A 26,080-nucleotide genomic window follows, 5' to 3' on the forward strand; every position below is an offset into this window, starting at 1 on the left:
TTTTTTTTTTTAGTGTTAAAGATGTTTAAAAATTTAAATAAAACAAAACTTAAAAAATGTATAGAGATGGGGCGCCTGGGTGGCTCAGTTGGTTAAGCAACTGCCTTCGGCTCAGGTCATGATCCCAGGGTCCTGGGATTGAACCCCGCATCGGGCTCCCTGCTCAGCAGGAAGCCTGCTTCTCCCTCTCCCACTCCCCCTGCTTGTGTTCCCTCTCTAGCTGTATCTCTCTCTGTCAAATAAATAAATAAAATCTTTAAAAAAAATAAAAAAAAAAAGAACTGGGTCTTGGAATATATGTTATACGGTCACGCCCACCATACCCTGCTATGCCTTGGTGACTGGAGCTTTCTGGAGTTTAAAACAGCCTTTACACTGCACTGGCCTGGATTGTCCGTTTTGCCAGCACTTTACAGCTTATTAAGAAGGGGGTGGGTAGCCACGGGAGCTCTTCCTCTTCCTTGAAGACTTCCCTGAATTCTGAAACCTCAGGGAAGCTCATGGTCCACACCGCACTGTTTACCTCTTCATCTGGTGGGATGATGTGGTCTCTCTAATTTAAATTTTTTTTTAAATTGTGGTAAAATACACATAAGCAAAATTTACCATTTTAACCGTTTCGAAGTGTGCAGTTCAGTGGCATTAAGTACATTAACACTGTTGTGCAACCATCACCACTGTCCTTCTCTAGAACTTTCTCATCTTGCAAAATTGAAACTGCGCCCATTAAACACTGACCCCTCCCGCCTCCCCCAGCCCCTGGCAACCACCCTTCTACTTTCTGTCTCTGTGAATTTGACGACTCTAGGGGCCTAGTATAAATGGAATCATCCAGAATTTGTCCTGATGTGACTGTTTATATTCCCTTAGCACCATGTGTTCAAGGTTCCTCTATGTTGTAGCATGTGTCGGAATGTCCTTCCTTGGGGTGCCTGGGTGGCTTCACTGGTTGAACATGATTCTTGATTTTGGCTCAGGCCATGATCTCAGGGTCCTGGGATGGAGTCCTGTGTCGGGCTCTGTGCTCAGTGTTGATTGAGTCTGCTTGAGATTCTCTTTCTCTCTCTCTCCCTCTGCCCCTCCCCACCTTGTGCGCACACACACACACTCTCTTTCTCTCTCTCTAAAAATAAACAAAATCTTTTTTTTTTAAAAAGATTTTATTTGTCAGAGAGAGCGAGTGAGCACAAGCACGAGGAGTGGCAGGCAGAGGGAGAAGCAGACTCCCCGCTGAGCTGGATTCTGGACTCGATCCCAGGACCCTGGGATCATGACCTGAGCCGAAGGCAAACACTTAACCAACTGAGCCACCCAGGCGTCCCTAAAAATAAATAAATAAAATCTTAAAAAAAAAAAAAAAGAATATCCTTCCTTGTTAAGCTGTTCCCTCTACTTAAGTTTTAGGTTCATGCTCTGAGGACAAGGGCATCCTGTGGGCTGCTGGTCTCACACATGACCACGGATTTGATGGCTCAGTCAATATCAGCGGGTGCGTGATGTGCAGATGAGCAATGTTTAGGGCTGTAGCTGCCCTCCGAGTGAGGCAAGAGGCTGGCAGACCAAGAGGGCCCCACGCCTTCCTGGCCTGGTCGTGGCATTTGTGCTTTTAACCACACCTGCGCTTTTGTTTTGGCCGTAGATTAATGGTTGACTTATTCCGTGGAATCAAGGGGCAAATGTCGCTACTGTTCTCATCAGTCCGCAGCAGCGTCGCCCATTGATCAGGGTGTGTGAGAGTGAGAGTGGGAGCTGAGAGCGTGTGAGAGTGTGGAAACGTGTAAGTGTGAACATGTGCGAGTGTGACCATGTGTGCACAAGTATGTGGGTGTGAACATGTGTGAGCGCGTGAGGAAGTGTGTGTGGGTGTGACTATGTGTGTGTGTGTAAGAACACGTGTGAGCGTATGCGTGAGTGCGTGGGAAAGTGCAGGGGGAGCACTCTGCAGCCACAGGCTAGATAGGGGAGGAGGGATAGTCTCTCTTCCCACTCACCCTGTCTCAACAGAAGCCCTGGTTTAGAGAAACTACGGATAAGCTCTGTTCTAGATTTGAGACCCTAAGTGGGCTTCAGTGGTTCTAAATGGAAAGGGGAAAGTCTTGAGTTTCTTTCTTTCACTTTTTACGTGTGTTCTCTTCAAAGGACGGGGAGGAAGATGCTGGCTCTGGGTCTGTGAGGTCTTTGGTCTTTTAGGGCCAAGAGAGTCCTTCCTCAGACCCAGGTCCCGCCGCCCCGCAGGGCAGCCACCGTCCCCCGTGCCCTGCGGCACACGTTCAGGTTAGGGCTGTCGTCACCCCGCTTTACTGTTCACAGACAGCGTGCGATCACTGCATCAAACCGCAGCGGTCTTGCTTTGTGGATGAGGTTTGTTGAGGACCCGCTGTGGGGTCGAGCGTGCACTTTCCAGCCTGGGCGGGATCCCGGTCTGTCCGGCTCAGGCTGCACGCGCTCTCAAGGGAGCGGCTGTGAGGGGTCTGCTCCAGCACAAGCCGGGGTCTGGCGTCCTCCCCCCGTCAGCCGGAGCCCCGGTTCTGGCCAGGCGGCCTGCTTTCCGCTCCTACCCCGGCTGGCTCGCTCAGCAAGGGGGCCCGGACAGAAGGAGCCCCACAGGGTGGTCCGGCCAGGCCTGCCGATGCCCGGCCCCGGCCTCGCCCGGCCTCACGCCGTTTGCTGGGTGGCTCCGAGATCGGCCTGGGGGCTAGCGGGGCCCGGTGACCCTGACACTGTCCCAGCCCTCACGCCGTGCCAGCGCAGGCCCTGACCTCCACCTGACGCTGCTACAGCTCGTCGGAGCCGCGGAGCTCGGGTCAGCCCCGGGAGCCCTGCCCATTCCAGAAGCTTCCCCTGCGTGAACCGGAAGCACATCCTCCTGGGTGGAGGAGGGGAAGGCGGCGGCGGCTGTCTGGGTTCGTCGTCCGGGTACAATTCTCTGCTTGTTACTGAGCTCCTGTGAGTTACCGAACACCAGTGGGAAGCAGGCGGAGTTTGGAGAAGCCACACAAACCGACCCCAGGCTGGGGCCCGGCCGCCCCCGAGATGGCGCGTTCGGACATGCGCACGGGGCCCCTGGAGTCATGGGACACAGGGTCTGCGGGGACGTCTCGGTGGAAGTGCATGCGGGGTCTCGATCAGTCACCCCCGGGCCAGCCAGATGTGGGCACAGGTTAGAACTAGAAGGGTTCGTGTGTGTGTGTGTGTCCCCATGTGTGTCTCCGTGTATATGTGTGTATGTATGTCTGTGTGTGTATGTGTATGTGTGCCCGTGTTTCTGTGTATTATGTGTGTATGTGTATATGTGTGTACATGGGCCTTGTGTGTCTGTGTACGCATATGTGTGTATATGTGTGTGCACGCACATGTATGTCTATGCATACATGTGTGTCTGTGTATATGTGTGCATGTATGTATGCGTATGTATATGTGCATGTGTGTATGTGTATGTGTGTCCATGTTATGTATGTGTATGTGTATGTGCATGCATGTATGTGTATGTGTATGTGTGTGTGGCCGTGTTATGTATGCATATGTATATGTGCATGTGTGTATGTGTATGTGTGTGTGGCCGTGTGTGTGTCCCCGTGTGTATGTTTGTCTGCATGTATATGTATGTAGAGAGTGTGTGTGTGTACGTATATATGTGTGTTTATATGTCTGTGTATATGTGTGTGGCCGTGTTATGTATGCGTATGTATATGTGCATGTGTATGTGTGTGTGTGTGTGTGTGGCCGTGTGTATGTTTGTCCGCATGTATATGTATGTAGAGAGTGTGTGTGTGTGTACGTATATATGTGTGTTTATATGTCTGTGTATATGTGTGTGGCCGTTCTATGTATGCGTATGTATATGTGCATGTGTGTATGTGTATGTGTGTGGCCGTGTGTGTGTCCCCATGTGTATGTTTGTCCGTATGTGTATGTATGTAGAGAGTGTGTGTGTACGTATATATGTGTGTTTATATGTCTGTGTATATGTGTGTGGCTGTGTTATGTATGCGTATGTATATGTGCATGTGTATGTGTGTGTGTGTGTGTGTGGCCGTGTGTGTGTCCCCGTGTGTATGTGTTTGTCCGTATGTATGGAGTGTGTGTGTGTGTGTGTGTGTGTGTGTGTGTGTGTGTGTGTAGCAGTACCATGTAGCTTCCAGCCTTTCCTCAGCTGTTGGGAAGAAGCCCTGCTCGGCTGGATCTGCTCCCCGCCTCTCGGGAGCCCGGCAGATCCAGGCTGTAGGACAGACTGGATGATGGAGGAGGCCCCTGGCTGTCAGGCCGGGAGGGAGCTCCGTGCAGGTAGAGCAGCCTGAGAGAGGAGGAGGGAGAGGAGGAGGAGGAGGGCCAGGTGCAGGGGGTGGGGTGGGGGAGGGAGCCGAGGCTGCGGGTGCAGTGGGCCTGGCAGAAGTTCTCAGCCTGCGGGCCCTGAGGCTGGGGCTGGGGCAGATGGCCCCTTCAGGCACCGTAAGTTCCTTTTGAACCCTGTACAGCACAGAATGGATCCAAGACAAGCAGAGAGTCTGGTTTTACTCCTCTCTGTATTTTCAAATCCGTGGTGCACATTTACACTCTAACCACGTGCAGACTTGCCGTGTGTGCGGGCAGCCGTCCGTGCCCGCCCAGCGCCCTGCCAGTGGGGAAAGGTCATCTGAGGCTGGGCCTGCTCCTGCAATCCCTAAAGCCCACTGTGGGCCACAAGTCACGGGCGGGCCCGCTGCGTCGCTGTCATACTACCTGCTCTGAGAAGTCGCCCGGCCGCTGGTGGTTGGCGCAGGGCCCGGTTCCGCTCACCGCTGCCCGTTCAGTGCCCCTCTGCCATCTGTCTTCTGGCCGGGCTCTGACCTGGGGGCGGTAGGGCCGCGGGGTCGGGGGGCGGCCCAGGGAAGTGGGGGGCGGCAGCCATGCCTGGCGTGGCAGGGAGCAGGCCCCCATCCAAGGCCGTCCTCTGCCCACGGAGCTGTGGGTCTCCAGAGCTCACTTGCACAATGCGTCCTGTGAGCGTTTTCATCAGAGGCCTGGCAACTGTCAGGTTAGCACATGACCTTTAAAACTGTTGAAAAGGAGCCACTTCTGGAGATGTGCCTTCTTCCTGCTTCCTGTCCACTGCTCAAGGACATGCCTGCCTGCCTCCTAGGCGAAGGCGGACCACCCACCACTGGGGGAGTAAGTCACACATGGAGCCCTTTGCTTGGTCACTTGGCAGCTGGTTTTACTTTATCGTTATTATTGCTATTTTACCTCGGCTGTCTTCTGTGCATCCTTTAGTGAATTTAGCATCTCCTCATCTCTGGAAAGACCCAGGAGCCGCACCCTAGTTCTCCCTCTTACACCACTCTCACCTCCAGGGATACCCTGTTCTCTGGCAACTGTCTCCCCCGCCCCCCACACCTGCACCTGGACACTTTCTGATTCTCAGCGGGGCTCACTGAGCTGCCTTCCCGCAGTATTATCCGCCTTGGAGAGGCTTCAGGTGGGAGGGAGAACGGGGGGCATCACCGAGGGGACCTGGCAGAGGAGGGTGAAAAAGCAGCCTGTGGGCGACAGGTGAAGGGAGTTGTTTCCGAGGAGGACGGCAAGGTCAGTCGTTGCTGTTGCTGTAAGGCATGGGTGGGAGGAATCCCTAAATTCAAGGCCCAGGGAGACCTTTCTCCCCATCATTCCAATTTTGATTGCTCTTCTCTGGACCGTTGCACAACTTTGCACTGAGTTCTTGGGGTCTTTCAGATTGGAAATAGAATACAGAGATCCGCCTAGGTGGACCCAGGGTCAGCCTGTTCTCCTGGGGGTGTGCGCTGGGCGCTGGGAGTCCTGGAGGCCCTCCTTCTCCCCGCCCCCACCCACAGCCAGTTAACCCCCAGTTCTCCTGGCTCTACCTCTGCATCATTCTTACATCCCCTTCTCTCTATTACGCCCAGTTCAGGAGTCAGTGACCTACAGCCTGCAGGCCGGGTCTGGCTTGTAAATAAGGTTGTCTGGGAAGATAGCCACGCCCCTTCATTGGCATACTCCACCTCACTAATTTTTGGCTTCGATGGCAGAGTTGAATATGCCCCCCATATTTACTCTCTGGCCCTTCACAGAAAACGTTTGCCAGCCCCTGCCCTAATTCATCCTTATCTTCTTTCAATGGGATTATTGAACCATCTTTGCAACTGCTGTCCTTGTCCCCTGTCCGGCTCCCCCTCCAACCCGTTTTCTGCACTCTGGTGTTCCTAAAATACCCATCTGGTGATGGCACTTTGCCATTTGCTTCTTTGGCTCCTTGAGTTTTCTGGATGGATTCTGAACACCTTTGCATGGTTTGCTGGAAGCTTCTGCCAGGTTCGAGCCCTCCTTATGCTCCCATGCCATGTTTGACTACATGTGGCTTCCAAGCACATCACATTCCCCAGGCGCCTGGGCCTCCCTCCCAGGATCGAGTTGTTTCCTCTTCCTGGAATGACCTTTCTCTCTGCTCCTCGCCTGGCCTGCTCTCATTCCACAGTTCTCAGGAAAGCCACTCGACTTCTCAAGACTGGATTAGGAGCCTTTTCTATGTGCTTTCGTGGCTCTCCAGAATTCCTCCTTTATAAGACACACCATGTTATATTGACATTGCATATTCATTCATGCATGCATTCATTCTACAGATCAGTCACTCGACTAAGAGGTCTGGATTTTAAAAAAAATTGGGGGATGCCTGGGTGGCTCAGTTGGTTAAGCGGCTGCCTTCGGCTCAGGTCATGATCCCGGGGTCCTGGGATCGAGCCCCACATTGGGCTCCTTGCTCAGAGGGGAGTCTGCTTCTCCCTCTCCCTCTGCCTCTCCCCCTGGTTGTGCTCTGTCTCTCTCTCTTTCAAATAAATAAATAAAATCTTTAAAAAAATATTTAAAAAAAATAAATAAAAAATACAAAGCTCCCTGATGCTCCCAGAGGCTTACAGGCTAGTGGAGGAAATAGAAATGAAACAAGATTAAAAAGTAGGCTAGGAATATTAGAGAGGAAGATACCGTCAGGTGAAAAAATAAATCAGGCAGGAGGAAATGAAATACTCTGGGAGTACTGACATTCTAGATGGGGTGACCAAAGATGGCCTCATTGTGTAGGTGGTTTTGGGTAAAGGCTTGAAGGAAGGGAGGGACGAAGCCATGTAGGTATTTGGGGGAAGAGCATTCTAGACCAAGGAAACATAAATACAAAGATGGAAGGCAAGGGCACATCTGTCTGGTGTGTTGGAAGACCAGGCTGGTGTGGCTGGAGGGGAGAGAAAGTGGAGAGAGGAGGAGGGTGGGAGGGGGCAAGTGGGGGGAGGGCAGTGAGGGTCTTGAGAAGGGCCTTGGCCTTTGTCTGAGAGGCATGAGAATCCGTGTAGGGTACTGAGCAGAGGAATGGCATGGCCTGACTTGAGTCATAATAGAGTCCTCCTGGCTGTACGCTTACTTTCCATCAGGCAGAGAAGGTCCTTGAGGGCAGGTATTGTGCCTGTTGACCTTTATTCTCAGACAGTAGCATCCTGGCTCATAGAGGACCACAATAGGTGTTTTACAAACGGACAATGAACGCACAGATACACGAATGAATGCTGTCTCCCAACCGCTGGATCCGGACGCCAGAGGGCTTGGGAAGTCTTCTGACTGTTGAAGGAAAAGCTCTGGTAGCAGATGCTGCCAAAAGCCAAGTCCCAGGGGCTCTTAGCTCCTGCTTGGATGTCACCGGGGCGGCAACAGACACCCAAACCGGTTTTCCTTGTTGCCACAGAAAGGGCTGCTTAATGGATCAAAGTCACCCAGAGGGAGGATTTCAGGGGTATATCATGTAGCACTGACCTTGGCCCTGCCCTGGGCAATGTTCTGCTCCTTGACAGAGGTGAAGCTACGGAGAGTTATTACCCACATTACAGATGGAGGTGGGAGGGATAGATGATTTGTGGATGGATAGACTCAGGATTTAAAACTATCTCTGTAGGTGCAAGCCAAGAGGCCCTATCCCTAAGAGAAGGTAAATAGGGAGCCATATAAGGTTCTATGTCAAAGCCAAAAAATCAACTGCAAAGATTAAATTGGGGATATGTAGCTTGAGTAGGTGATAAACACCACCTGAGTGAAAAGTGTAAAGCCATCGTCAAAAATCCTAAAGCAATCTGAGAAGCCGTTCTAGAAGTATATTCACGGATGCCAATTATCTGATAGTTGTAATCCTCCTCTGACTCTGCGAGGCCACACCCAGGACTTCACGTCCAGGTCTGGATTAGACACCTAGAGAGTGCTGTGAGCACCCTGGGAAGGTGACAGAAAAGGAGTGTTGGAAGCACAGAGGGCACTTGGAGGAGTCTGGGGGTGGTGGGGGTTGCATAGCTCTCTCCAAATACCTGAATTATCAGGGCAACTGGGCTTAGTTTTGAGAGGCTGACATAGGGCCAGTTGGATGTGAGCTGGACTGAGGGAAACGTTGTCCAAACGTCAAATGGGTTGCCTCAGGCCTCTTTTTATGGGGGTGATGCGGGGGGACACCAATGGACAGGAGTACTTAAGCATCAGAGAAGTATTTTTATTAGATAATTTAAAACACTCTTTTTCACACTGGAATTCCATGGTTTTATGCTTCTCAGTTCCTGTGTGTGGTAGAATTTGCTAGTTATTCCTTAGTATCCACCTTGCGCTTTTTCCTTAGTACTGAAAACCAGTGTTTTTAGCATGCCTTTCCATGGAACAAGGGCTCCTCTCCCCAACCTTCCTTGGGACTAGGTGTGGCCAGGGGGTAAAACTGTGGACATTGAACTAAAAGTGGAAATACCATGATCAACTTCTGGGAAGTAGTAGTCAAGAGAGGGGGTACACTCTTATTTTCACTTCTTTCTTGCCATAGGCTGGAATGTGGATGTGGTGTTTGGAGCGCAGTAGACATTTTGGGCTATAATGCAGAAGCTCTATGTTGATAAGGAGCCTGGGCTCCTGAGGTTTGTGGCCATTGTTACAAGTCTGGTCTGCTTACCTGTCTTCTTTACTGTGGGAGACGTACCAACTTGTATTTGTAACAAACCAGTTATTTTAGATTTTCTGAAACTTATGAACCCACTCATAACTAATCTACCATGGAAAGTACACACACACACACACACTCACACGCAAGAACAAACAGTGTTGAAAAAAAGGACATGGACTCTCCAGTTGGACTGATTGCTTCAAATTCCAGCTCCGCTGCTTGCTAGCTGTGTGACAAGATTCTTAACCTATCTGTGCCTCAGTTTCCAAATTTATAAACTGGGAATAATAATAATTGTGCAGTTTTTTTTTTTTTAGAGACCATTAAATGAGAAATACATTTCAAAACAGAACAGTGATTGGACACATAGTAAATATTTGATGTATATTAGCTATTATTATTATATAGACAGAGTCCCCATGTTTGTTTGTTCATACTTTGTCTCTCTATGCTGAGATAACTATAGAGCTGTATTGTGTATTTTCTCTTATTTACTTGATCATTTGATAACTTCCATTAATATCACAATATAAGAACATTCAAAATGTAGTTTATGCATCCATATTTAAGATTTTTATCTTAAGCTCATGCTTTAAGACATGAGCTTAAGGAATGAATTGTAGCTAGAAGAGTGGGTCATTAGGATTTGCTGTGTGTTCTGAATTTCTTCACTGTTTGGGTTTCTAATTTTTAGATACAAATACAGATTTCATAGTGGTAAGCACTAATTGGTACCTAGAGAAAGGGTTTACTTCTCTTCTAGAGACTGTCTTTCCAGAGTTTCTTAAGAAACCCAAGTTTGAACATTGTTTTTTATTCACAGGAGTGTAGAGGGTGAACAAAGAGGGATCCAGACCCTTAAGATGCTCCCAGCTAATAGAGAAAGCAGACATACTTCTGTAGCTCTCTGGGCAAGCCTCTTCTTATTTCTGGCTTCCTGGGCCGTGGGTGTCAAAAGGTGAGTAAGAGTTTGCCAGGAAGGAAAGGTGGGGCAACACTTCTGGGAATTTATCTCCCAGAAGCGCCTGCACAAGTATGGAAGGATGTATTGCTTATAGGAGTGGAATTCTGGAACCCATGTGTCCATCTACAGAGGGCTGGATAATCTATGAACCTCCCTACAGTGAAATACTACACAGCCGGAAACAGAAAGGGGTTGCTGTCTGTGCACTGCTGGAAAAAACTCTCCAGAATATGCTATTAAGTGAAGAAAAAAAAAAGAAGCAATGAGCATTGAGCATATATATTGGTTACATTTTGTTTAAGGAAAGTGAGGGGGAGAGAGAGTATATATCCATATTTCCTGTATTTGCAGAAAGATTAGAAAGATAAAGAATAAATAAAAGTGATTATTCCCCAGTAGGGAGGGGGGTAGGTAGTGGGAAAGGAGAGGATCAGGTCAGAGTGCGAGCAAGCCTTCTCAATCATTTGTTATCTTTTTTTTTTTAAATTTAAATTCAATTAGCCAACATAGAGTACATCATTAGTCTCAGATGTAGTGTTCAATAATTCATCAGTTGCGTGTAACACCCAGTGCTCATCACATCACATGCCCTCCTTAATCTTTATCATTTTGATTTTTGAACGATGTAAATATATTATCTACTCCAATAAATAAAATGAAATATAATAAGAAGAGATAAGAACATTCTCAGCAGAGAATAGCATGTGCTGAGAGGTTCAGAGGCATGGAACAGCAACTACTGGGGAACAGAGTCCTCCCTAACTTTAATCTAGAGTCTCTCTGGTGGGGCTTCCAGAACTGTTTGTGTGTCTCCATTTTGGATTTCTGGACACCTACTGGAATATAAGTTCCTTAAAAGTATGGAACTTTGTCGGTCTTATGCACAACCAGATACAAATTACAAATATTGTGGACTGAGATCTTTTGTTCACGTGCATCCCAGCATCTTCTGAGGGAATAAACCCCTTCTGTTTCCATAACCTTGTTCTGCTTCCCAGCTGGGCTCCTATGCTCTCCTTTTCCTTCAATCTCCGGTACCAAGAGTCATTCCATCTCTATTCAAGAAAATGAAAAGATATAGCAGGTGCGGCTGATGGGCCACAGAGAAATTATACATTTAAATAGAAATACATAGCTCTGGCTAAAATGACACATCGATATAAATCTGTATGCATAGGTGCCTAAGAATGTCATGCATATAAGATTATATTTACACATCCACACAGAGAGCTACATGAGATACACAATAGATACATTTCACCTGCTAAATAGGGACTATACAAGTGGGTTTTCTAGAAGAGCAGTTGCCAAGAAGTTTAGCTTGCGTACCTCCTAAAGGAATTTTGAAAAAAACCCTCCCCGATGTTTGTAAGTCAACACCTTATGACAATTTTTTTTTTATCGTAAGTTCAAATAGTTGCCAAGGATGTAATTTTTGGCATATTGTAAAATGTTGACATTTTAAAGTAAAAATGTTACATGTCTTTAAAATATGGGCCAAATGGAATTTAAATGCTGTAATGATTTGATATTTGTTGCATTTTAATCTTCCTTTTCTTTTTTTTTTAAGTTTTTATTTATTTAAGTAATCTTTCCACCCAACATGGGGCCTGAACTCACGACCCCAAGATCAAGAGTTGCTCACTCTTCCGACTGACTCAACCAGGTGCCCTTATACCTGTTGCATTTTAAATCACATGAACTGTTATCGTTAACATTCAGACATTTTTCATCTTCCTTTTTTCCTCTTTGAATTCCATTTTCTATTTTATTTCTTCTCAGATTTTTATCCTAATGTAATATGTTTTTATGTTTGAAAGTCTTTTATTGGTCTCCTAATTATCAAGTCTGTGTGTGCAAATTGCAATGTCATATTTGTTTTATTTCCTATGGCAAGTGGCTAAATGTTAAAAAGACCCCCCCCCACGAATTGAGTTAGCATCACAATAAATAGTAGAGAATTTGTCAAAAGAAGATATATTAGCTTTCTCTTGCCTCAAGAATGGTGTGTAACAAATAGTCACAGGCTGTAAACAATAAGCTCAAGAGTCTGTGGGCTGGCTGAGTTGTTCTAGAAGGGGTCAGCTGGCATGGGTGGGATGGCTCACAGGTCCGGAGCCAGCCATCTGGTCAGCTGGGATGCCCTGTGTCTGGTGCACATGGTTTCTAGCTCTCCGGTGAGCTCTCCTGGGCTTCTTCCTGGGGCTGCTGGGCAGGATCCCAAGAGTGGTTATGACCAAACAAAGCCTCTCATGCATAGCTTCCAGATGGACTCATTGTCACTTCTGCCACATTCCACTGGCCAAAGCAAGTCCCAAGACCAGCCCATACTTAAGGGTGGGAAAATACAATCAGCTCTGATGTGAAGAACTTCAAAGTCACATTATAGGGAGAATATTTTGTTAGATTTATACTAAGTATTTCATTTTGGGGGGTGCTCATGTAAACGGCATTATGTTTTTAATTTCAAATTTCACTTGTTCATTGCTGGTATATAGGCAAGTGATTGACTTTTACATAATTGCATGTTAGTTCTTTATATATGTGTATATATATATATACATACATATACACACACATAGATAACTCATATAATTGCATAGGAATTTTTTGTTTGGTTGGTTTTTTGTCAATTCTTTCAGATTTTCTGCATAGATAATCATGTCATCTGCAAATGAAGACAATTTTATTTCTTCCTTACCAATTTGGATACTTTTTATTTCCTTTTCTTGCCTTGTTGCATTAGCTAGGACTTCTAGTATGATGTTGAAAAGGAGTGGTAAGAGGGGACATCATTTTCTTGTTCCTGATCTTTGTGGGAAAGCTTTGAATTTCTCATCATTAAGTATGCTGTTAGCTGTAGGAATTTTGTAGGACTATTTATCAAGTTGAGGAAGTTCCCCTCTATTCCCAGTTCACTGAGGTTTTTAAAAATCATGGATGGGTGTTGGATTTTGTCAAACGCTTTTTCTGTATCTATTGATAAGATTGTGCAATTTTTCTCTTTTAGTCTGTTGATGGTGACATTAATTATTTTTTGAATTGTTGAACAAGCCTTTCATGCCTGGATGAATCCCACTTGGTTGAGTGTATAATTCTTTTTATACATTGTTGGATTCGATTTGCTAATATTTTGGTGTGGATTTTTGCATCTACGTTTTTGAGAGATATTGGTCTGTGGTTTTCTTATAGTGTGTTTTTCTGGTTTGGATATTAGGGTAATGCTGGCCTCATAGAATCAGTTAGAAAGTATTCTATTCCCTATTCTGGAATAAGATCTTAATTATCAAATTGGTAAGAAGATGTTTTAAACTATTTTACTAAACAACACAGCAAATCTGAAAGAAATCACATGAAACTTTGATCTTAGGGCTTTAGCTAATGTATCTTGGACATTCCAGTTACAGTTAAAATGACCAATAGTTATTATATGGCTTTAGCTATTTGAATGTGCTTTTCTTCTCAGCTAATGATACCTCCTGGGGATAAGTCTTAAGAATAGCTGCAAAGAATTTCTTGCATTTGAAAATGTGAAGAAAAAAGTATTTTTTAGCATTAAATAATTCTTACCGATGTTCTTCTTGATTTTTTTCTCATAGGACTAACCTCAACAACAGTGATTTTTCTTCCTCTCTTTCTCCCCCTTCTCTTTCTCTCTTTCCTTCTTTGACAGAGGGGACAACGTAGAAGAGATGTCTGTCGATGAAAAGCTGTTTTTATTCCCATTTCTCTGCTGTACCATCTAAGTGAATTCAGACATCCCCAAATGGGCCAAATATCCAGTTTAAATAATGGGCTTTCCCTTAACAAGCAAAGGAGTGAATGTCTAAACCAGGGAAATCCCGAAATCCCTGTGGGGGGACAGAACCTTTATTACTCATCCTAGGAGGCTTCCCTTTTGTTGGCTGCCCTGAAGTTTTCCCATCATAGGATAATGAATCATGGTAAGATGTGTAAGAGTGGAGGGGCATGCCTTTCTTTCACAAAGTGAAGAAAGGCTATAGGGAACTCCAGCACCTTCTTAGCCCGACCGCTTTAGGAAAGAGCACATATGGAAACTGAAAATCTGAAAGTTGATTCTTTTAAGACTATCCACACTGTACCCCTGAAAGGTCTTCATGTGCCCCAAAGTTAGGGGGTGCCTGGTAAATTAGGGGATCTTCCAGGTTATTGGAGTAAAGAGGGACTGTGCCGAGGGCAGATATTTCTTGTAAAAGAAGAGAACTTCACTTATTGTCATGACTTGGCTATGTGCAGGAGAGCTGGGACAACTCTCCCAACTCTGAGAACTTTCTTTGGGCTTGTGTGCTGAGAACCACAGAAAGGGCTTTTTGGGGTGCCTGGGTGGTTCAGTTGGTTAAGCATCTGCCTTCAGCTCAGGTCATGATCTCAGTCAGGTCCTAGGATTGAGTTCTGCATGTCAGGCTCTCTGCTTAATGGTGGTGGTGGGGAGGAGTCTGTTTCTCCCTCTCCCTCTGCCCGCCCCCCTCGCCCCCCCACTGTGCTCTCTCTCGCTCAAATAAATATATATAAAATCTTTTTTTAAAAAGTGCTTTTCTAAGTAGATCATAAGCATTCTGAGTGCAGATGCCTATCCTCTTTTTCCCCCAGAGTGCCCAGGATTGTGCTGGGCATATGATAGACCTGCATACACACTCACAAATGGACTTTTCTATTTCATGGGAGTGAAAGGCTCAAAGAGACCTCTAGAATTCTGCAGTTCACTCTCTAGTGCACTTGGTGAAATGAAATTCAAAGTCTCAAAGGCGGCTGAGAACTTATCCAAGTCTTACAAAGCAAGAGAAAGATTCCAATAATATCACTTTTTGACCCCTTCCAGGATCTAAGAGCCTGGAGTACCAGAAATGTTTCCCTATGTGTCACCTAAGTGTCGGCTTGTTTTCCATCATGGACTGAGGATGATTGGTCCCATCATCAGTGACCTTCAGCTTTACCACTAAGTTGTGCCTTCCTCCCACCCTCCCTTCCTCTGGATGGCAGGTCTGAGTTCTTTTTATGTCTCAGAGGTGTAGCATATTTTTGGAAGGTGTTCTCATTTACCTTCTCTTATTCTGAGCTGGAGAGAATTTCAATTTCAAAGGAAAAAGAATCTTAAAATTACCTTTCTAACTTTAATAAGATCTGTGATATTCATGGAAAATGCTGTATATTTGCTATTTCCCACTCTCCCCGCCATCTCAGAGTGCTCACTGTTTACCCTGATATCAGATCTCCCCATAGTCATTGCTGCTACTGTTGTGAGCTGGGCACCAGGCAGCCCTGATAGAGACCACACTCCTCAACTCCCCTTGCAACTGACTGTGGCCCCAAACATAAAAACAGCCATGTTGCCTGGAAGCTTATGTACAGTTCCATCAAAGATAACAGTGCACATGCTTTTGGTCTCTTCTTTGCCTTCTGTTTACTGTTCTTTCAGCTTATCTATTGCTGTGCACCAATCCATTCCAAAAATTAGTGGCCCAAACCACTACAATTTATTATTTTTTGCCATTCCATGAGTTGGGAGGTTTCTTAGCTTATCTCATGGGATGTCCTAGTTGGGCCACAAGATCTAAGAGGGCCTCATTGTCATGTCCGGCAGCTGGGGCTCCTCGCTTCTTCTCCACGGAGAGTCTCATTCTCCCACGGGCTAGATGGGCTTTATCACAACACGGTGTTCTCAGGGCTTCAAGGGGGAGAGAGAGAGGAAACATCATGATTCTGTAAGGTCTAGGCCCTTATTCATACACCGTTACTTCTGCCAACTTTATTGGTCAACCTGGATTCAAGGATGGAGAAATAGACTCCTGGTTTTGATGGAAGGAGAGGCAGTGTCCTTGACATCTCAAAGGTGTGTAGCCACAGAAGGGGTGATTCACTGGATTAAAAACAATCCATCACAATTGTTGGCTGGGCTATGGATATGATGTCTAGAATGCAGCCAGCTCTGCTGGATGAGCTAAGCGACCTTGTGCTGAGAAATGGAAGCAGTGAGGGAAAGATCCTGAGTCTCTGCAACTTTGGGAAGGCTCTCTGTGAGCCATAGACTGTCTACCTCCATTGTGGTTTTACGGGAGAGATCGATAAGCTCCTTTATTGTTTGAGCCCCTGTCATTTTGGACTTTCTGTCACTTGCAGCCAAGTCTCTACATGCTCTCCAATGCTCAATCTGTCTTAAATTCCCAGCGCTGCTTACCAGCCTAGGTTACCACTACTTAGAGTTTTCTGCAATTTCAGGGTTGGAGAGGAAGGGGGAAACCTAACACTTTGGAGATGGCAACATGATGTTGTGATGTAATTTCCTGTCCCACTTGGCAAGCCTGGGGAAAATAAAATGAGGAAGGTGGCCAGGAGGGATGCTACCACGAGGCAGGAAGAAGTTTGGAATTGTCACAAGCCTGAAATGTTGCCTGGTTCCAAGTCGTTCAACGTAATCTCAAAGACTAGCCCAGGGGAGAGTCCGGGAACCACAGTGGCAGGACCAGGAACGTTCCAGGCAAACTGAAAAAGCCAAACTTGCCCATGCATAGACTTGTGGCTCGGTGGTTCATTTGGATGTGGTCAAAAGAGGGCCTACTCCTTGATATAATGATAAGCTATGTATCTCAGATTCCATCTGGAAACCATTCTTAGATTTACATTATGAAGAGATGATTTTGAGCTGGGTCTCTCTTAGCTCATCTGTTTTGCATGTGCACAGGGTGGGTTTTAGGCATGAACAACAGCTTCTCTCCTCCCCATTTTTTCTTCAAGTTTTATGGTTTGGTTTGGGCCTTATTTATAACATGTCACATGTAGAAATACAGCAGGGCACTATCCAGAGGCCAAGCAGTATCATATCATTTTACATGTCCCCCCTCACAATTAGTTGAAGCTGTTTTAAGGTTGCATTTTCCCCCCTATAATGATACAGTACAAAGTGTTAACCAGAAACAGAAATATTCCCCTCTACCTCCGTCCCACCCTTCAGCAATCCCCCTCCTATGTTACCTCCCTCCACCTCCCACACCCTCCCTGTCAGTGTATCAATCCTAGGTTCATTCACCCACCAGTGAAAAACAGATTGATCTGGAGCCTTCTGCCACTCTTAGAGGCCAAGGGACCTTGAACCCTTGTCCCATCCCTCTCTCTCCGCCAAACAGAATGGTACACAAACAAACCTGGACAGATAGAAGGCATCTGTCTACTTTGAAAGAAGCTCCACGGACAAGGATGATCTGCGACCTTGCTTTGTTCCCCCTCTCTGAGTGTAGAGACCTCACCTCCAGGGACTGTCCAGAGTTCCTGAGACCTCCAACAGTGTGTGGTCTTTTGGTCACTCAGACCCCGTAGCTTACTTCAGACGCTGTATCCTGCCGGTGTTTCAACTGCCTTTAGCACTGTATAAAGGACAAGCTGGTAAGGCACGAATGGGAAAACTGTGACATGCGACAGAATTACTGTCGATTTAAAAAAGAAAATATACACATACATATATGTATATTTGTTTTCCGAGGTCTTAGCTTAGAAAACAAATTTGCATATATGTGGGCACATTTTACATATATTTGGACACAATTTGCATATCTGACATGAATTTGCATGTTAATGTTCATAAGTCTCTTATTTCCAAATAAAGTTACATGAGAATAACTTATTTACTCTAATTTATGTTTTCTTCCCTAGACCCATGCTGTGTTACATCAGTTGTGTTAGTAATGTATTGCGTTCCCCTAATTTGTCCTCCATTTCCCAGAATCTGTTCTAATTTTTAAGAAATGCATCACCATTGTTTGTTGTGCAATCCAGCCCCGAAGGACATCAAGAGGACTTTGTGAGCTGATAGCCGTTGTCAGGTATCGTCTCTGGAGATACTGGGCTCCCTGGAGACACCCCACAGAATCCTCCGAAAAGTATTAGTAAATTGGGTTTTTAGTTGCATTATATATAAATTTATGTAATTTATATATACATTATGTAGTTGCATTTATATAACCTTATGTTCATAGTTATGTAAAAAAGATTAAAATTAAAACTTATATGTGTATAGAAAAGGGTTTTACCAAAAGTACTAGAACTTGCATCACAGTTATTCTCAAATGCAATATTAGGGGATGTTAGTCATTGTTCAAAAGTGAGGTTGTCAAACCTACCGACATAATTGTGTGTGAACTTGAGCAAGTTACGTCACTTCCGTGAGCCTCAGGCTCCTCCTCTGGGAAGTGGGGACAATGACAGCTATCTCAGTGTTCCTCAAATCTCAGGCATGGGGGCATTACCCTAAGAATTTCCCCCATATCCTCAGATCACCCATACTATTATTTACTTCATTTTTCTGGAACTTAATAGCCGTTTAAGTTAAAAAGTTATTACCTACCTTACCCTAATTCTAAGCAAAAGTATCTGAAATGACATTTGGTGTACTTTTTTTCCCCCACATTAGAATAAATACATAAATCTCAAAAAATTTTAAAAGATGCTCATCTGTATTCATTCATTTCTCTGGTACCACTACACTTTGAGAACGGTGGCCAAAAACCCCTGAAATAACATGGATAAAGAGCTTGGTGTAAGACGCGGGCAGAGCCATAAATGGTAGCCGTGTCTGTGGTGGCTGAGGTGGCAGAGACAGCGAGTTTCTTACTTCATCCTTCTTCCCTCATAGTAACAGAATGCTGACTTTCACCTGGGCACGCAACTAAAAAACTACCTCTCCCAGAATTCCTCGCAGCTGGATCTAACCACGTGACTATGTTTTAGCCTATGAGACATCACAAAATCTTTGGTGAAGTTTCTAGGAAGCCCCCTTAAGAGCAGGCGTATATTTCTGCAATGTCTTCCATTTTGCTTACTCAAACTTGGATGGGTAGGTGTCTCCAACCATAAAGAGGAGGGCCGTCTCCTAGGGACGGCAGAACCAAGAGGCAGAGGAGGCTAAGTTCTGGGTCATGGTATGGGACTACCATGGTAGCCCTAGGTGATTTACCTCTGGACTTGTTTTACATAAAAGAGAGGAAATAAATTCCTCTGTTAAACCACTATCTTTGAGAGCTTTCTATCACTGGCAGCTGAACAGAATCCTAATGGATATAATATTGTGCACATGGGTGGGTGGGGTGTCAGTGCTGAGCTGGGGCTGGTCATACAGGAGAGAGCTGAGTGTTAACTTTTCATGAATTTGGCATGCTGGTGAATGTCACGTTGGTAGGTTGGAGTTGGCCATGGTGGGAGTATGGATACCACAGAAACGGCAAATGCTGTACATCAGAGCTTTTTTTTTTTTTTTTCCCTCCAAAAGAGGCAGTTATTGAATGTTTACCATTTACTGTCACACCACTGATGGGATTAAGGACCTGATCCACAGAAGTTTGATTATATAGTGAGCGAGGTGACCTGAGTTTCGGGGAGTGGTCTGATCTCATTTGCTCTTAGTGTGTTCAAACTCGAAGTCAGGGGCTGTATTAAGCCTAGGAGCCTAGGCTTCCTTATTTTCTAGCTCTGATCTTGAATGGAGGAAGCTTGAATGTTACTTGGGGGGTGGGGTGTGCTGTGGGGAGGACCCAACAGGTCTTGCCTTCCCCTTGCTGTAGGGATAATGATTAGGGAAGATAGGAAATGAGCATTCTGACTTTGCCATCAGGTGCTAAAAATACTGAGGCGCATATACATATGATTAACCTATGAACCAATGTTTCCTCTTCCTTTTCAAAGGTCAAAGTTGCTAACTTGGAAATAGACATGCACATATTTAGAATTTACTGCCACCCCATTATTAATTATATTCAAATAATACATGCTGCATATAGATTAGGTATCAATATCAACAGTTTCCACAAATGGAGCTAATGAGTATAACTTTTCCATAGTCAAATCTTATCCATAGTTACTCTTTTGTTACTTTTTCACTAGGAGGTATACCTATTGTCAACTGTTGAGTTCTTTGATATCCTTTGTGTTCAGTTAACCCTCACACACGATTTCACCCCAACCCAGTAGATAGTTCCACGTCTTAGAGGACAAATTAGTGTACCTTCATGGGAGAAAAGAGGCTTTGATAGAAATAAGCTTATATAAAATTCTGGTTCCTCTGTGCCTCTGGATGTATAATCTTGAGCAAATTATTTAATTCTTATATCAGTTATTAATAGCTGCATAACAAACTACACTAAAACTTAGTGGTTTAAAACAAACACGAGTGTATTATTTCTTTTTTTTTTTTCTTTCAAAATTTTATTTAAATTCAAGTTAGTTCATATATGAGTGTATTATTTCTTAGGACTGATTTTTCTGCTGGTCTTGTCTGGGTTCATGCATTTTACTACATTCAGCTGGTGGCTGGGATGGAGCTGTTGACCACAGTCTTGGTTTTGTCCATGTGGCCTCTCTGGGTAGGTTACTTGGACCTCCTCACAGCACCTCGACTTTAGGGTTCCAAGAGAGAGAAAGCAGAAGCTCCTGGTCCCTTTAAGACCTGGGCTCAGAAGTCCCGGAATGTTACATTGTTTGCTCAGGGCACATCACAAGGCCAGTCTAGATCCAGAGAGGGAGAAATAGACCCCATCTCTTGATGGGAGGAGCTGCGTGCATACCAGGGATGCGAGGGATTTTTGGCTAGCATGTTTCTAGGTGACCTACCAAAACCTCCCTGAATTTCAATGTTTCCATTTACCAAAAAGGGAAAATACCTTTTACGAAAGGTTGCTATGAAAATCCAATGCAGTAATGTGTAAGAAACTGCTAGTATAAGCCTGATACGTGAAATAGCGGCTTGATAAATGGCAGGTCACTCTTCCTTCCCCTTCCATGGCTCTGCCCCAATACACCCACCTCCCCAGCTCCTATCCCATGTGATGCTTTTCTGTTTCCCCAGCACACACGAATCTGAGCCTTTGCTGAGGTCTCAGTCATCTGACATTTGGACGGATGACCAAAGGTCTGAGTATCATAGCTAGAGATTGTAGGCTTGTTTGGGGGTGTTTGGGAGTGGGGCAGATATAGAGGTGGTACAGGGGACAGATTAAGAATGGGTCTAGGAGTAGGATGTGGAGTAGTATGTGACAGATGGGGCACATGGGGGGTGGGGAGGTGGGTGTCTCTTCAGTCTGGGACCCACTTAAGGACCTTCTGCTTCCTTCTGATGTTAAAATTCAAAGTTCACTATAGCATACATCTTTTAGGGCTATAGTTATGGACTGGTTGGGGTGTGTGTGTGAAAGAGAAGGAGGGGGAGAGAGAGAGCAAGAGAGCCCTCAGGGAACGTTTGGCAATGTCCGGAGACATTTTTGATTGTCACAAATGGAGGGGGTGCGGCTGGCTCCTAGTGGGTAGAGGCCAGGCATGCTACTTTGCTAGAGACCAAACAACCTACTAAGCACAAGACAGCCCCCACAGCCAAGAATCATCCAGCCCCAAACATCAAACCCTGCTAGGGGACTGTGGTGATTTCTGCTGCACAAAGAGAAGGCACTCTGTCCATCCCTCACTCACCTCCATCAAGTGAGGTGTGTCCTGATGGTTTCAAAACTCCTTTCACAAGATACAAATTTTGTCATACCATAAATAGAGCTAAATGCGTATTCATGCATTTCCATAGTGTGGGCCTCTGCATGCATGGGCTATGGCTAAAGTGAGCTAGAAAAATGGAAGGAGTATGATGAAGGATGGCATAGAATAAGACAATAATAAGGAGTTTAACAAGAATTAATATTTATTGTGTCCTCCCTGCACGTCAGACCTTGGGCCGAACATGCCACATTTCACATGTGTCCCTGATGTCACCTGCCTGGTGGCCCAAGCTCTCTATCCCCACAGGTCAAACTTGGACATTTACATCCCCATTACTTTACCTTGGCTGCTCCCTCAGCAGGAGCTCCTGTCTCTGGGGGGCCTGCATTTCTTCTGGTTACTTATTTTTGGACAAATTTATTGAGATACAATTCACACACCACGTAATTCAGTCAATTAAAATGTACAATGGAATGGTTTTTAGTGTATTCACATAGCTGTGCAACCATCATCACAATTAATTTTAGAACATTTTCATCACCCTAAAAAGAAATCCCATACTTGTTAGTAGTCATGTCCATTCCCTCCTCCCCCAACCCCGCAACCACGAATTACTGTCTGTCTCTATGGATTTGTATGTTCTGGACATTTCATCTTAATGGAATCATACAACACATGGTCTACTTCTAATCATATAATATGTGCCTGGTTTCTTTCACTTAATGATGTTTTTGAGGTTCATCCATATTGTAGTATGTATTGGTTTTCCTTCCTTCCTTCCTTCCTTCCTTCCTTCCTTCCTTCCTTCCTTCCTTCCTTCCTCCCTTCCTCCTCCTCCCTCCCTCCATCCCTCCCTCATTCTCTCCCTCCCTCCCTCCCTCCCTTTATTTATTTCATCAAATAGTCCATTATATGAATATAGCACATTTGATTTATCCATCAATCAGTGGATGGACATTAGATTGTTTTCACTTTTTGGCTGTTTGACTAAAGTTGCTGTGAACATTTGTGTACACATTTTTTGGGTGGACATAAGATTTCATTTATTTTGGGTATACCTAGGAGTGGAATTGTTGAATCCTATTATGTTTTGAGGAACAGCCAGACTGATTTCTAAAGCATCTGCACCATTCTACATTCCCACCAGCAATGTATGAGTGGTTACAATTTCTCCACATTCTTGTCAACACTTGTTCTTGTCTTTTCGATAGTAGTCATCCTTAGTCTTCTGGTTACTTCTTGCTCCATTAAGAAAAAATCTGGGAGATGCCTGGCTAGCTCAGTTGGTAGAACATGTGACTCTTGATCTCAGGGTCATTAGTTCAAGCCCCACATTGGGCATGGAACCTACTTTAAAAAAAAAATTTAAAAAATCTGTTCAGTTCCTAATCTCACATCTCACTTCCTGTATCTGTTGTCTTCTTTCTGCTTTATATCAACCCCACAGGGTCCTTTTTTCTTTCCTCAAAAGGTAGTTGTATGTAGTAGAGTTTAACAGATGATTTGGGGCCATGGGGTGGATGAGGAGAGACATCACTGCACAGTACATGGAATAACTTAAAAGTAAAGGGCAAATGGTCCCTGATTTACGATGCAGCTTTATGATGATGTGACAGTGATACGCATTCAGTAGAAACTATACATGGAATTTTGAATTTTGATCTTTTCCTGGGCTATCGATACCTGGTAGACACGCTCTCCTGATGTGAGGCTCAGCTCCCAGTCAGCACGCAGTCCTGAGGGTCAGCAACCAATACACGGACAACCTCTCTGCACCCACAAGATCCTTCTGTGTGTCACCTTCAGGACAGCATTCAGTCCATGACATGGGAGAGTCAACTCTTTATCATAACATAGGCTTTGTGTTGCATGATTTTGCCTGTCAGCTCACTGAAGTGTTCTGGGCACGTTTAAGGTGGGCTAGCCTGAGCTATGATGTCTGGTGGGTTGGGTGGATTAAATGCACTTTTGATTTAGGACTTTTTCTTTCTTTCTTTTTTTTTTTTTTGACTTAGGATATTTTCAACTTACGATGAGTTTATTGGATGCAATCCCATTGTAAATTGAAGAAAATCTGTACTTGTTTCTTTAAAGTTACTCCATCATGGCAGACCTGAGGACTTTCACACAAGCCAGTTTTCCTCATCAGGATCTATGGATTTCTTGCTCGTTCTGGTTGCCTCTCCCTCCTCGGCTGTTTACTTCTGGGTCCTGTCATCCTTACTCTAGGACTCCAGATCCTTCCTATTCTGTCACGCACAACAATTGCGCTCCCCACTATCACCCTCCCTGATACCAGTCTGGCCCTGGAACGATCTTACTGCAACCAGGATATCCCATGTGTTGCTAAACTGGGGTTTCTCTGACTAGGATTTGCCACCAGCTTTTTTTTTTCCCCTGAAAAATTCCACATATGCAAAAGCAAAAACAAACAAATGGTTCAAAGTCCCATCACTAACAAAATATGGGATGAAGAGAACAGATCTCTCACCTCACCCCAGCCCATTCCCTGAAAGTAGCCATGGATAACTAGCTGCTGGGTATTTGCCACTTTTTTCAAGAACATATAAACAGGCATACATGGGAATAGCCTAGATCATGCTAGACTTGGGGCTGTCACTTCACTTTCATTTAACAATATGTCGTGGACTTATTTCCATGTTTGCTTCACTTCTTGGAATAGCCATCCTATGAATTGACCATAATTTACTCATCCATTTCCCTACTGATGGACAGGTAGATTGTTCCCAAGGACCTCCTTTTACCAGCAGTGCTGTGGTGAAATCTTTGACAGGTGCTTTCACCTGCCAGGGCTGGGACTAGGCGGGTAAGTCACCTCAGACACACCCAGGGCACCTGGACAGCCCTGAAAACAAGGGCCTCCTTCAGGTTTGCACTCAAGGCTCACTTCCTTTGCCTCACCTTAATCCCAGGCCTATTACCTCCTATAATTCAGTTTCTCTTAGAAATATATGGAATGAAGTAGGGTTCTAATCTCCTCCTCAGCTATTCCTATTTGTTGAGTTACTTATTTTTTCCCTGGTGAATTAAAATGGAATCTTATTCTATATTGGATTCATATATATATATATTTTTTTATATATATATATGTTTATTTCTGAGTTTTCTCTTTTGTTCTATTAATCCATTTATTTTTACTATATGTACATACATAGTAAATATCTATATTTATCTACCTCTGTATTTATAGATATAGATATAGATAGATATTTAAATATGGGTCCACTTTGCACCCAGCCCTGAAGACTCAGCCCTTCCTTAGAGCCAGTCCTTACTCGGAAGTTATGGATCTGGCTTACTGATTTCCCTTACCTACATTTTTTACCATGCCGGAGGCTGTTCAGCCTGGAGACCTGCTGTGGATATGGGTACAGCCCAGCAAGCCACAGGGTTTTGATTGTAGCAACTCTATAATGAGCTGTAACACATAGCAGGCCAAGTTCCCATCACCTACTAGCCTTTTTCAAAAGCTTCTTGGCAATTGTGGAAAAGTTATTCTTCTGTATGAATTTTGGAATCATTTTGGCCAGTCCCACTAGCGCTTAAACAAGCTTTAAAAAAGTCACACATCACCTCCTTTACTCCTGACAAGAAAGTAAGATGTGGCGCAGCGCCTTACATTTCGGAGCAGGACAGAAAAGTCAGGTGCAGTCGGGAAGTCACATGACTCCAGAGCATGCTCTCAAGTGCGCTTACACACTACAGAAATGGTGATGAGCACACAATCATGGGGTCACTGCAAGGCAAGAGACTGTGAGTGGGAAGGAGCATGCCTGACCAATGTCCCCATTACGGCACTCCCAAGTCCGTCACCATGACCGTGAGGAGGCCTTGCTTCCTGGGCTGCTCCCACCCAAGGATCTCCTGCTGTGGAAGAGCAGACCCAGTTGAGTTGTAGGTGGAAGGTCTCATTGTTAGAGTCACTGACCTCCAGAGCTGTTGGAATGCTCAGCACACGTGAAGTCCAGGGCCCTGGTGGGCAAAACCTGAGACTCTGAAACACGGATCTGAGAACCGAGATGGGGAAGCAGGAGTGGCCCCGACATCCCTCCAGTGACTCACTAGGGGATTTTTGTGCTTCCTGTTCCTGCACTTGTGGGCTCTCTCCAGGGCCGAAGGTCCTTGTGATAGTAGGGGTACCATTGAACTCTGCCCCCAGGTCACCTTGGACTTGTGTCCAGGGATCAGCAGGTGAGAAGAATCACCATCTGGGCAGGAGCTGGTGACCCTGACCAGCAGCAGGAGGAAGGGCTCCTTTTACACAATAGGCAGAAATCCATGCAGAGCCCAGGGGTGCCCTTGGGTGCCTCTGGGTACCCCTCCCCTGTAGTGACTAGGTATAGACTCTCCTAGCAAGCGTGAACTGAGAAGGCTGTAGGACCCTCCAGGAATGAGGCTTGGGTCACAACACCAGGTGAGCCTCTGAGATCCCCCAAGATGAGACATGACACCATAGGAAATCAGACCAGGTAGTGGAGGAGGAAGAGGATGAGTATGGGTTTGGCCTTTACATCCAACGCAGCTATGGGGGCTGTGCACTGTCTCTCCAGCTTTCTTCTGAGCTTCCTCTGAGGAGAAGAGGTGCATGGGGGCCGTGGAGGGATTGCTACTTGATACTGAAGAGAAGCAGATACGTGGCGGGTTACAGACCGAACTGTGTTCCC

The 26,080-nt window shown here is 45.3% G+C and overlaps 1 long non-coding RNA gene across 1 annotated transcript; it reads left to right on the forward strand.

Annotated features, from left to right (window-relative positions):
- The first annotated feature begins 4,712 nt into the window (after positions 1-4,712).
- Positions 4,713-17,547, forward strand: LOC145722958 (uncharacterized). The gene is made up of 4 exons (XR_014147537.1): positions 4,713-5,148; positions 9,771-9,905; positions 11,482-11,577; positions 13,511-17,547. It is a non-coding gene; the product is annotated as an uncharacterized LOC145722958 (long non-coding RNA).
- Positions 17,548-26,080: the final 8,533 nt, after the last annotated feature.

Source organism: Leptonychotes weddellii, chromosome 8, assembly GCF_054177405.1.
Source record: "Leptonychotes weddellii isolate Sample4059 chromosome 8, ASM5417740v2, whole genome shotgun sequence".
In the NCBI taxonomy this organism is placed as follows: domain Eukaryota; kingdom Metazoa; phylum Chordata; class Mammalia; order Carnivora; family Phocidae; genus Leptonychotes; species Leptonychotes weddellii.